The sequence below is a fragment of the Magnolia sinica genome, chromosome 10, assembly GCF_029962835.1.
Source record: "Magnolia sinica isolate HGM2019 chromosome 10, MsV1, whole genome shotgun sequence".
NCBI classification, from domain to species: domain Eukaryota; kingdom Viridiplantae; phylum Streptophyta; class Magnoliopsida; order Magnoliales; family Magnoliaceae; genus Magnolia; species Magnolia sinica.
This window is the reverse complement of record NC_080582.1, coordinates 1544307-1557706: the sequence shown is the minus strand read 5'-3', so window position 1 is coordinate 1557706 and position 13400 is coordinate 1544307. Positions and strand designations below refer to the sequence as shown.

Here is a 13400-nt window from a genome sequence, read left to right as displayed (position 1 = left end):
AGTTGGTAAATTCCACATTTTTATCATGTGGAGGCATGTACCGTGCACGACAAAGTGGGGCCCACTTCGCCTTGTATCCATGATATAATGTGGAAGTTCAGCTTAGACCTTTTAGATGGATGGGATGAACTTTGTTCTATTTCTAAACATTGATATTCAACTGACTACATGAACGGGTATCATTGGCCGCGATCATTCAAGGAAGGCAGCATCAAGTGTCTCATTTCCGATCTCTATCTTATAAATGCCATCAGCCCATTTTTCTTCAAATGGAACACTTCCACATGCAACATGGATAAATACCTGCATGACTTTGATAGTGGCCTTAGATGTGGGGCCCAACATGCTTTAAATTCTAAATGCCTTTGCAATTCCTAACACAACAATCTCACCAGGTCAAGCAGGTGGTACCATTCATTTATGCAAAAGAGTTCTTGTACTTTTAAAAAATAAAAATAAAAAATTGCCCTCATTTCTCCATTTCTTACTGAGTTTAATTTATAGTTTTCAAACAGTACGAGCTACAAAATAGGATGACAAAGTGTCGCGATTACCTTATCTCGTGTGGCAATGCATGGATTATAAAATGAGTGGGCAATTGATCCGGATGATTTACAATTAAGTAACAGCTTACAAACCAATGGTTTGCATCCCATCCCCATTGTTTCCTGTGATGTGACCCAATTTGAACTGTAGATTTGGTTGGTTTTTTATCCAAGGCCCCAAATTCAAGACATAAGCTAGTGGACAGAGGTGGATGTTATAACTTTAGGGCCAGGTGGATTAAGTACTACCCTAGCAATTTTGAGTAAGGGACAGGAAAAAGCTCCAAGCAGTTATCAAGGGGCCACCATTATGTATGGATATTATCCACACCATCCATCTATTTTATCATATTATTTTAGATTATTTGCCTAAAAATACGATGTTTCTCCTCTTCAATTCAACAGTTATGGTAGCCTAAGCGTTGCCATGTGGGTCATCCAAATGCTTCTGTCATTCTATATTCTTGCAACCGTTCCTCTTCTCTCAACTGTCATTCTACCCTTTGGCTTTCTTAACAATGCCCTATCTTTCCACTCAACCGATTTTCTCTTGCTTGGACTTCGCAGCAAAACTGTATGAAAAACTCCATTGAGCCTCACCAATGTAAACAATGTAAAAATGCTTTTGGAAATCTCTTGAATTCAAGCCATGTGTTGTGCCTGGGTTTTAGATTAGGTTGTTTCTAACCCAGGTTTTCACTAGCTTATTTAATGAGCAGAAGTGTAACGCCCTGGAAATCGGGGGTCGTGCATACACTCGACTTCCGAATTCCCGGGGTCACTTATAACTGGTTTCATTAATATACGTTTAAATCAAGTTTAAATGCGCATCCTGGAATTTCCTGGAATATGAAGCACAAACACATAAGTCTACTGAAATAAAAGAAATCAAGTATATATACAAGTCCAAAAGAATATATAATGGGTCGCGCAAGCGTTGCCCAACAAAAATCACTAAAAAAGATAGTATGTCCAAAAGAAAAAAGCTGAGTCCACTACTCAACGATCCAACGTCCCATCTACTGAGCCGGGGAAGACCCGCTCATCAACTGGAAGTATGAGAACTCGTCCTCCTCCTTGAGGCTCGCGTTGCCGGGCTCCACGTACTCCGCATCACCTGCATCTACGAGAGAGTCTGGTTAGTATTTTAAAACACCATCCCAGAGTGGGAGTGAGTGATCAACTCAGTGGGTGTTATTAGTCTTAAGTTGTAATAAGCATCAATTATAATATGAATTTAATGAAAAATAATTATTCATAAACAACTAACTAATCTTATACATATGTATAATGGATGATATGATGCATGCCCTCGCCACAACGCTCCCTCGAGCGATTCCATCTAACGATCGGGTATGACCAACACTCCCTCAGAGCGACCTCGACTGCCGAGTCACCACCCTAACTAGTGTGATGCAATGCGGTCGTGTTAGCCGAGTTCTTAGTTAAGTCCGTTCATCCAGCAGGTTGGGGAAACTGATACACCCACGTATCAATTCCCTCAACTAGTTGTGATGCCTAAGCCCCTCAACATCCGAGGCCAGGGCACCACGATCCTTGATCCTGTCGGGTTCCTATCCTCGACTTCAAGCACATGGGGAGTGCTAAGAAAGGGATCGCTTGCGGTCACTATGGGGAGGCACGTCACCCTAGCGTAGGCCAACAACTTGACCACAGTGTCTCATTCCACCATGTCCGGCTCATGAGTCGGTGGATCAGCTTCAGGTGATTATCGATGGGCTACAACGGTTGTAATGTGTTCTAGGTTCTATACATATGTGAGCAAACAGGGTTAACAAACAAGGTTGGTCAGTAAGTAAGCTAGATCGTACGAGTCAGGCGAGCACGTGACCAGTGACATTGGGTACAAGAGACCCATGTACTCGAACTACCGTCACCCGTACACACCCACCCAAACCAATGGGTCAAGTCCTAGCATAGTCCTACTGTTGGGACTACCTTCTCTCCTCATGTTCCTGACCAACCCAAAGGTGTGGTGGTGATCCATAACATACGAACTATCCAAGTTATTAACTAGCATATAAATATAATGTTTTCATGCATCTCAATCATACGAATCAGATACTCCCATTTAGCAAGCTAACACTATCATGAAACAAAGTGCATGTGAGTTGTGTGGGTGCGTGAGGAAGTTAAGCACTTCCTTCATCTTAAGGAATCATAAGCACAAGAGTAACGAATCGTGCATACTATAAAGCAACACTGTATGGGAAATCCCAACAAAGCATGAGCACATAATCATGATCTATACACAAAATCATGTGAGAGATAAGAACAATATCAAGTGAAAACCACACATTCAATTTCATACATTTCCAACAAACATGCACTTCTTAAGGTTTCTCTAGATCCTCCGAATACATCATCTAAGCAATCACAATCATTAAACTCATACTATAATCGGTGTTAGGCAACCTAAGGATAATAGTCCGCACCTATGGATCGTTGGAGACTTGGAAAACAACTTAGGAATGAGGGCTTTGGGGTCGATCGACCGAAATCCCTAAAGCAAGTACTTGCATGTTAGAACTCCATGAAAATTCCCTCTCAACACAAGGGTTTCAAGAAAGAGGGATTAGGGATTTACCTATACAATCAACAGGAGCAATTCTTACGGTTATAGCAGAGGGTTTCCTTGAAAAAGAGGTAGGGAGTTGCAAGATTGAGCTCCCTTGGGCCCCAGTTCAACTATAACCCACTTTTTCTTCCTTTTTCTCTCCCTTCCTCTCTTCTTCCTTTCTTCTTTCTCCATTTTCTCTCTTCTCTCTTTCTTTTCTCTAGGGTAAATTCGTATGGGGAGAGGGGTGCCCAAAAGAAGCCCCTTTTATAATGCTAGATTTGATGCAAATGGCCCCAAGTGTTGGGTTTTTACTATATTAGCTCTATGGGAGGGTTTTTCTAGCCTCTAGGGCCCACTATGGGGTGTACAAGTCAATATACACCGTAAGATAATTAGCCCTAATGATGATCTACGTATGGATATGATCGGCCCCCCATTTGGATGTGTCAATCAACGGATATGATTGGAAGTCTATTTAACGGTCACCAATGGTCAATCGGGGCCGCGGCTATACGGATATGAGTAGGGAAATATCCTTACTCTACGTGTGAATTTTGGTCACAAATCGACGGTCCAAAACTCTTAACTTCGCATAAGAGTGGACGACCCAATTCACTTAAGTTCCAGCTTCCTCCTCTAGGGTATTTGCATTTCTCATGCACTCGTCTTTCGGCTTAAGTTAAGTGGTTCTGGACCGTTCCCAGGTCTAACTCCCGCGATGGAAGTCAAGCCTAGTAAGACGGACATTACTTTATAATTTTGTAACTAGTGGCCCACCAACGAGCGGTCTAGAGCTTGTTCAGGAAATCGGGGCATTTCTGAAATGAATTAGGCATTGAGATTTCTCGTGGAGGATGATTAAGGTTTGGATTAATTATGTTCATAGTGTGGCCTATTTATAACTAGTAAAAGTAGAGATTTAGTCATGATTACTTTAAACCGTCGGTTTTAGGCTAAAAAAGTAACGGGGTTGATTTGGTTTATTAGTCAAGATCCGGGCCTTATCTGATTCGGCCCCGGTTAGATCTTTAATTTAGTCATAATTATCTTAGTTAGTTACTGATGGTTCGGTTAGATTTGGGTCCTTTGTGAGTAAATCATGGGGCTACACTGATGTTCAAGTGATCGAGCGGATTTGGTGGCTTCCTACGGTTGATTAATTGGACTTGTGCGGTTCTTTACTAGTATCCTCTTATATAAATTAACATTAAGTGCTAATGGTCATTAAGTGATCTTATAAGTTAATTAATTAAAAAAATTTAAGAATTTTTGAAAATCCAAAACAATGAAAATCCAGGATGTTACAATCTACCCCCCTTAAAAATAATTTCGTCCCCAAATTGCATAAGGGTGAGAAGTAAAGATATTATCATTTCATTTGCTTAAGTTTTGTTGGTTTCAGATTTATATACGTGTTAGGGTACATAATAAATACGTTAACCTAGCTCGTCGTGATCTACCACCCTTAAAAGTTTTCACCCTAATGGTTTACTATAATTTATTTAATTATCTATTTATTTTTAAAGATTTGGATTCATGATGACGATTTCCTTCTATCTAGAGTAAAAATATTTATTTTCAATGTTAGACTAATTCGGAGAGACGGTTGTAGTGGGCTTGAACTCGATACGTCAATCATCTACCTGACCAGGGTAGAAGGCTCATCGTATCCCTTCCTCGTCTTGGTGGATCCTGGTCTTCTGCTCAGTCAAAACAGTGAGTCTATTGGTAGTCGCCCAGGATTGAGAATTGAGTCAAGCCACGAATGCTTCGTAGGTGTAAACTTTCGTAATTCCGTAGTCCGATCAATCTAAATGTTTAGGGAACGACCATCGTTGGAAAGTTTAAATATCCTATTTATAAGGTTGTCCTTTGGGTATTGGTCTACAAGAGTCCTCGTTTTAATTTATATTTAATTTTGGGTTTAATAAATCTCTGAACACGCCTGTGGGCAAAGATCATCCTAAAAAGTTTTTAAAGGTACAAAATTTTATATGAATTACCATTTCAATCGTATGGCTAGTGGGTTAATTGTGAACCATACTTTGGTTTCATAAATTTCAAGAATGAAGGAATAGTCGAGGTTCTAAGGTATTCGGGAGGTTTGGAGTGCTAATAATGCTAATAAAGACGTAGGATTGCAAAGATGGAGGATATCATCTTCTCGATGTTGTTTGAACCTTAAGTCCATAAGAGAATAGGAAAACTCAATATATTTTACTATAGTCCGCCTCTAACATGAGCTTACAGAGTATTAAATTATGAAACTCAATCCTACTTAAGGGTCCTTGTTCACTTCCCAAGTGCAGGGTTGTGATGTAGTAATAAACTCGGTAAGACCGAGACTGATACCTGTGTACGTTATCTGAAACTAAGTAGAACTAGAACTAGACTAAGATGTAATCTAAATCAAATAGAATTTAAGGAATAATTGTGAAATAATTATCTAAAACTTAAGGAATTCAGGGACAGGAAACTAGGGATTCAGAGGATCCACTTGTAGAGATCAGGGAGATCTTATGCCTGCATCAAAAACTCAACTGGACTTAAAGTCCATCTTCATCTAGTTGAAAAGTGTAACCATGGAAATCAAGACTGAACTTCCTTTGATAAAGTTTTCAAGAGATGAAAGGTACATGAATTAGAATGGATTTCATCACCAAACCATGCCCAGGAGACAAAGTAAACAACAGAATTAAACTAATTACCAATCAATCAATAATGTATGAAGGTTAGGAAGGGTACCGTCATCCGACCATGCCCAGGAGACGATGGTGAACAACAGGGCTTCCTAACGTCATAAACATAAAAAGGAAAGGAACATGCTCAAAGCTATCGCAGACCCATTGTAATTTTAGTCACAACAGACCATTAAAAACTAAAAACATTCCCTTAATTAACTAAAATCAACATCAGTTCAGTATAAACAAAAAGGCATGAGCAAAGTCTCCCCATCACGCTACAAGCTTCACCTCTTAGCCCTAGCTAAGAGGTTTAGCCTAGCAACATGATTAGGCTAAACATCTTAAAAGAAATACTAAGAAGAAACAGAAAAATAATAAAATAAATATTACTCTACTCTTTCTCTGCCTCTGCCCATGTCCCCTGGAAAATTGAATCTACAAAGTGTGCTAAGCAATCATCCAAAGAGTTGGAGAATTCAGCTGAGAGTGACTCATTCTTCACATTGAAGTTCGTGCTGTGTTGTCCAAGGAATCCATCGTCCTTAAAAATAAATGGAGGTACACTCTCTTGTTCCAGCCCTGCACAGACAGATGGAGGGTTAGTAGACGAAACATCAATGTGCGGATTTTGTTCATTGATACTACTCAGAAGAGGCATTGAATCGTTAACATTCAACAGTTCAGATGGTGGCCTCAACTGGGTGGTTTCAAATTCTACATTCATATCGAGTAACTCGTACATCTCCCGAATCATATCATCATTCAATTCAAGGGAGTGGTCTAAACATATCTCACAAGAGATAAAAGGGTTGGTTGTAAGGAGCTCATTCACTTTTAGATCAGACATGTTAGGTGAGTGGAGTAGCTCATTATGACAGTTCGCTTCGTGTACTTCTCGATCATTGACCTGGACCAAACTCGAGATTAATTTTATGGGAACTGTTCCCATTCTTCATCATATTCTAGTTCAGTGCAGTGCACACTTGGGATGAGATCGCTTTCCTCACATTCTATTTCCAGATTGGGTTGAGGTTCATATAAACTAACCTCTTCCTCATTATTGAACTCGAGTGTGTCATGTGAGTGGAGTGTGTCATCATCATTATATTTGAAAGACACCCACGTCTCTTGACCATTCCTTTGGACTGTCATCAAGATTGACTCTTCGGAAAATTGAACCACATGCTCATTAACGTAATTCAACTCTTCATTCCAAATTTCAGAGTTTTTCAAAAGCAAGTGAGGATCACTTTTCTCGCACTATATTTCTGGATTGAGTTGTGGCTGAGACAAACTAGCCTCCATTATCTCATCATAAGTAGGGAATCTAAAGGATAATCAACAGGATCAACGGGTTGCGGTTGGGATGAATTAGTCTCCATTAGCCTATCAAGGCGTGATTCAAGTGCTTCTAATAATTTCCTCATGTCAGTAACATAGTCTGTGTAACTCGGAGATGACTCATCTTAGATCGTTTCTGGTGGATATTCAAAAGTGGCTGATCCACGAGGGTTCTTACCATGATATTTTACTGACTCAACTTTGAAATATTTTCATTTCCACTAATCATAATCATACGGGTCATAGGTCGGGAGTTGATACGCATCATCATTTTAATAATCACGTACTGTTTTCTTAACTCGTGGAACGCAATTATTCTCCCACAGATAATCACCAAAAGACTTCTTAATCGGTGGAGCATCATATTCCGATTGGTTCTCGAAGATATTTTTAGAAAAATTTTGGGCTATAGGTTGTTTTCCATAAGCTATCTCAACATACTAACGTGCCCACTCATTCATGTACATGGTGAGACCCTAACTCTGAATCTAATCCTAATAAAAATGAAAGAAAGGATCCTATAGTAGTATGGAAAGTAAGAGGGGGAGAAGTTAGAAAGAATTTACCAGGTTAGAGATTCCTAAGTTAAAACCTACAAAACAAAACAACACAAGTTAGTATCTAGGAGATAAGACCTAATCTTTAAAAAAAATAGAGAAAGTAAAGAAATTAGGACGAAGTTACCAATTTAGATGATCTAACAATGACCCTACAAAACAGGAAGGTTAGTTCTAGAAACCAAATAGAAAGAAAAATCTAAAACTAAAGTTAGCACAATCCTAATCTTAACCTAATTCTAAAACCAATTAATTTCAGAGAATCGTAGTCGTCAAGTCCCTGACAACAGCACTAAAAACTTGTTCACTCCCCAAGTGCAGGGTTTTGATGTAGTAATAAACTCGGTAAGACCGAGGACGAATCCTAAGGGACTGATATGTCTGTTAAGCTACTTCACAAAAGATCCAAGGGCTCAAATTTGATGTGTACGGTTAATTTATGGTCCTTAGGCCATATATGAATTTTTTAGCCGAACGGATGGTGGAAACCTTGTGATCTTGCATTCTGGCTAACTTTCAGGCCCGTTTGAGCTTCAATTTCTTGGTTTTCTTGGATTTCTGGCGTCGATCTTGGTCCCCTAGAGTCCCGTCCATTGCCTTGGTGATTCCTGAGTGTTAAATCCATGCTTTTAACATCCTTTTCGGTCCAAGCTCGTAAATACACCTTGCATCACAAACACGATTAAATTGAGCCATTACACAGTATCATGTTCGTAAATACAGGTAATAACTAGGGTCTAATATGCAATATTTGACCCTCAACAGTCCTAACTTAATTGCACCAAAACAACTTAAACAAACAAATATATATATATATATATATATATATATATATATATATATATATATATATGTAATCAAACTTAATCATGGGATGATTCCTAGCACGATTATAAATAATTCCTAAATAGACACCCAATGTTAAACTTAATATGAAAAGACCTGACTAGTCTATTGGCAACAATACATGCAAGCATTCATAAAGTGACAAGAGAATTTCAATCCACACATTCACGTTGAGTTCCAAAATGCCATCAGCATGGCCAGTTACATCCTACAGTATGGATTTACATGTATCACTAGATACCGCAAACTTAAGGAAAATACAGCCTAATCAAAGCAGGAAAGGTTACAACTATCCTTCAACACATGAAAGCAATTCTAACTGACTTGAACAAACTACTAATTGTCCGCTAGGTTAAGGTACTATTCTTCTAGGTCGGACGTGGACGGGGGTGCTTCTTCCCCTTGAGGGAAAGGATCACCGGAATGGAGAAGAAAGAGGCAACAATTGCCAAGGACGTCATATTCCTCGGCTAGGATGGATTAGTTGTGAGAAATGTAAGTGGGTCGTTGGAGGGAAGATTTTAGGGGTGGTTTTGAGAAGACTAGATGTTGAGGGTCAAATATTGCATATCAGACCCATTTATTGTATGGATTTACAAGCATGACACCGTTTAATAGCCTAATTTAATTGTATTTGTGATGCAGGGCGTCTTCATGAGCTTGGACTGGGAAAGGACACTAAAAAGCATGGATTTACCGATCTGATGACACTAAAGCATGGGACGGACCCCAGGGGACCAAGATCATCGAATTTACACACCGGAGATCCGTGAAAATCAAGTAACTGAAGTTCAAGTGGCCCAAAATTGGTTCATAATGAAAGATCATAGGGTTCCCACTATCCGTTCAGGTCAAAACTCTATACAGGGCCTAAGGACTCTAAATGAACCGTACATGTCGAAATTCATCCGTCGGATCATCGCGGGAGCAGCCCAACGGACAGATCAGCTACCAAAATAATGATATGGGGCCCACCTGACATCTTGATATGCTTCACTTTTGGTCTCACCCCTTTAATGGAAGTACTAAAGATGATGGATGGATTGGATGTTACATATACATCACGATGGACCCCACAGGGCCAGTGCGTGTACACCATGTACACGGCACTGGTCGTGCACCGAACCACGCTATGCGGGTCAGCAGCGCTGACCCGCATCTCCTCTTCAAATACGGCGGTGGCCGTTTCACGCGGCAAGACGGACGGACCGTTTTGCGGATGGTAGTGGGCCCCACAGCGTAAATTTTCGGATGATCCAAGCCAGCCATCTTGTAGAGGGCCATGATTTCTTCAAACCCATGCTAAAATTTTGGACCCATGCAAGCACACGTGCACGATACAGAGGCCATAAGTGGACTGCCCTGCAACGTTCAAATTGATGTTTGGAAGATTTCTTCTCTGATTCCGCGTCAATGGACGTTCAAAACTACCTATTCTTGACCGAAATTTCGTCCTGAATCCAATGGACGGGGTGGATTTCTTCAAAAACACCTCTGTGGGGCCCACCGAACACGTCAGCGCCTCTGCATACGCCTTACGCGCGTCCGGGAAATCCGGAGATTCGGGGGAGTTGTGGGCCACGATCATCAATCTTCTCGATGATCTGAACCGTCTAAATGATAGAGAGGGAAGATGCATCCACTTCCACGCTGGCAGAATTGATCAGAAAGTGAACAGCGGGCCGCACGAAGTCTCTGATTACTAGCTGTGTAAGCTGACCCGCGCTTCTTTTGCTGATCCCTTGCTGTGAAAGGAGTCTCCTCACGCACCGACTCCAGCCGGGACTCCCTTCCACCGGCCTTGCTGCTATTAAAGGAAGAAAAGGAAGAAAAGAAAGGGAGGAGAAAAAAAACGAGAGGACGGGAAGAAAAAAAAAGTGAGTGGGGGCTGTTGGGAACGTGGGTTGGAGAAGAGAGCAGCGGCTGTTTTTGCTAAGGCTGCTGGAAGAAGGTGGCTGCCGAACGTGGAGCTGGGAAGGCTGAGAGGACAGCAGGAAGAAAGAGAAACGTGAAGGAGGGAGCGCTTGGAGCATTCAAGGTGGGGTGCCGCAGGGACATGATCTGGATACGGGAAGACAAGGAGAAGAGAGAGAAGTTTTTTTTCTTCCTTTACTTTACTTCCTTGCTTTGTTTTTTTCCTTCTTCTTCTCCTTCTTCTTCTTTTTCTTCTAATTAGAATTTAGCCCGCATCATGACGGGCTAAACCTCTTAGCTAGGGCTAAGAGGTGAAGCTTGTAGTGAGATGGGAGACTCTGATTGCTGGGTTAACTATTTAATCGTGAATTGAACTTGATTATGGTTTAATTGTTAAGGGAATGTTTGTAGTTTTTAATGGTCTATTGTGACTGAAATTACAATGGGTCTGTGATAGCTTTGAGCATGTTCCTTTTCTCCTTTTCATGTTTATGAAGTCAGGAAGCCCTATTGTTCACCATCGTCTCATGGGCATGGTCGGATGACGGTACTCTGCCTAACTTTCATGGCATGTTGATTGATTGGTAATTAGATTAATTCTGTTGTTTGCTTTGTCTCCTGGGCAAGGTTTGGTGATGGAATCCATTCTAATTCATACACCTTTCATCTCTTGAAAACCAGATCAAGTAAGTTCAGTTTGATTTCCATGATTCCTGATGCAGGAAAAAGATCTCCCTGATCTCTACGAGTGGATCCTCTGAATCCCTAGTTTTCCTTCCTTTGAATTACTTAAAGTCTTACATAATTCTTCCACAATTATTCTATTTGGTTTAGATCACATCTTAGTCTAGTTCTAGTTCTACTTGGTTTCAGATAACGTACAGGTATCAGTCCCTGTGGATTCGACCTCGGTCTTACCGAGTTTATTACTACATCACAACCCTATACTTGGGGAGTGAACAAGTTTTTGGCGCCGTTGCCGGGGACTGACGGTTACGATTTTCTGAAATTAATTGGTTTTAAGATTAGTTTAATATTAGGATTTTACTGACCTTAGTTTTATTTATTTATTTATTTATTTCTATTTGAGTTCAAAACTAACTTGTTTCCTATTTTGTAGGATCTGGACATAAGTTTCTCAATTGGTAATTCCTTCCTAATCTCTCTACTTTTTCATATTTTTAGAATTAGGGTTTAAATTTTAGAAATTTTCTAATTCTAGCACTTTTAGAATCTAATTTATTTTCCTAATTTATTTTTAGAATATTTTTTTTTTAGGAACTAACCTTCTTATTTTGTAGGCCTTTAAGATAGAAATTTCTAATTTGGTAAGCTCTTTCCCTACTCCCTATCTTTCAGTTCTCTTTTAATAATCTACTTTCTAGTTTAGATCTTTCCTAATTTATTTTAGAAATCTCCACTTTCTTTTAAAAAGTCCTTCTTTTAGAAATTGATTTACTGTTATTTTTCTTTTTAGAATCTAACTTATTTTTGTGTTATTTTGCAGGTCCTTAACTTAGGGGCATCAATTTGGTAATTTCTTTCCAACTCCCTCTCTCTTTTTTCTTTTTAGATTTCCTTTTCCTTTCTTAGGAGTAGACTTTGAATTTGATTGAGGGCTGCGAGTGTTTCATGCCCAAGTGGGCCCGTGACAACACTCGACGTCTCTTGACTGAAGGAGGATAGGGTTGACTATCCATCGCAGGATTAGACACCGCTCGAAATTCCCTGAGTTAACTGAAGTTATGGCTGAAGACCAACCTCCTCTACTCCCACCCAGGGTGGAGGATACCCAAGATGAGAATGAGGTGCAACAGGCACCCCCGCCTCGTACTTTACGAGATTTTCTACAACCGGCGGGAGTGAGTACGCCATCATGCATGATTTTTCCTGAAAACACAGGACAAATGGACATCAAGCCAGGAGTTATCCAACTCCTTCCCAAATTTCATGGACTTGAATCTGAAAGTCCATATTTACATTTGAAAGAGTTCGATGAAATAATAGCTACATTATGTTTTCCTAATGTATCTGAAGATACAATTAGGCTGAAACTCTTTCCTTTTTCCTTAAAAGAGAAAGCTAAGACGTGGTTACATTCACTGCGTCCTAGATCCATTGGCACATTGAACGACATGCAGAGGGAATTCATAAAAAAATTCTTCCCACATCATAAAACGATTACCCTCAGAAAAGCAATCATGAACTTTGCCCAAAAAGAAGATGAAACATTCTTTCAATGTTGGGAAAGGTTCAAAGATTTGGTCAGTTCATGCCCACAACACGGATTTGAAACGTGGCGCATTACAAATTTTTTCTATGATGGACTGACATCTTCCATGCGCCAAATGGTCGAGACAATGTGTAATGGAGAGTTCATTAATAAAGATGTCGACAAGGTATGGGACTACCTCGATAGTTTGGCTGAAAAAATACAATCTTGGGACTATTACCCAAAGTCGAACACCACGTCTAGGCCGACTCAATTAAAGGAGAAAGGTGGATTATATCTCTTGAAAGAAGAGGATGATCTCAAGTGTAAGGTGACTACGCTCATAAGGAAAGTTGAGGCCATGGAAGGAAAGAAGGATAAGGTCAATGAAATTGTTTGCGGCATCTGTGATTGCAACATTCACACAACTGAAAACTGTCCTACAATACCTGCCTTTCGAGGAGTGTTGAATGAACAAGCCAATGTCGTAAACAACTATCAAAGACCTTTTTCTTGGACCTAACTCCAACACATACAATCCTGGCTGGAAAAATCATCCAAACTTTAGTTGGAGGAATGGACAAACGGCGACTCCTCCAGGTTTCTTCAATCAAAATCCAAATCAAGTGAAACCTCAAGAGGAACCGGTTCAAAATCCCATATAAGAGCTGGCTCAGGCAATGCGGGGAATCACAGATTTTATGCAAAAGATAGATTCTC

At 40.1% G+C, this 13400-nt stretch overlaps 1 non-coding gene across 1 annotated transcript; it reads right to left on the bottom strand.

The window, feature by feature from the left end:
- Positions 1-12651: 12651 nt before the first annotated feature.
- Positions 12652-12758, bottom strand: LOC131217713 (small nucleolar RNA R71). The gene has a single exon (XR_009157305.1). It is a non-coding gene; the product is annotated as a small nucleolar RNA R71 (small nucleolar RNA).
- Between the last annotated feature and the right edge of the window lie 642 nt (positions 12759-13400).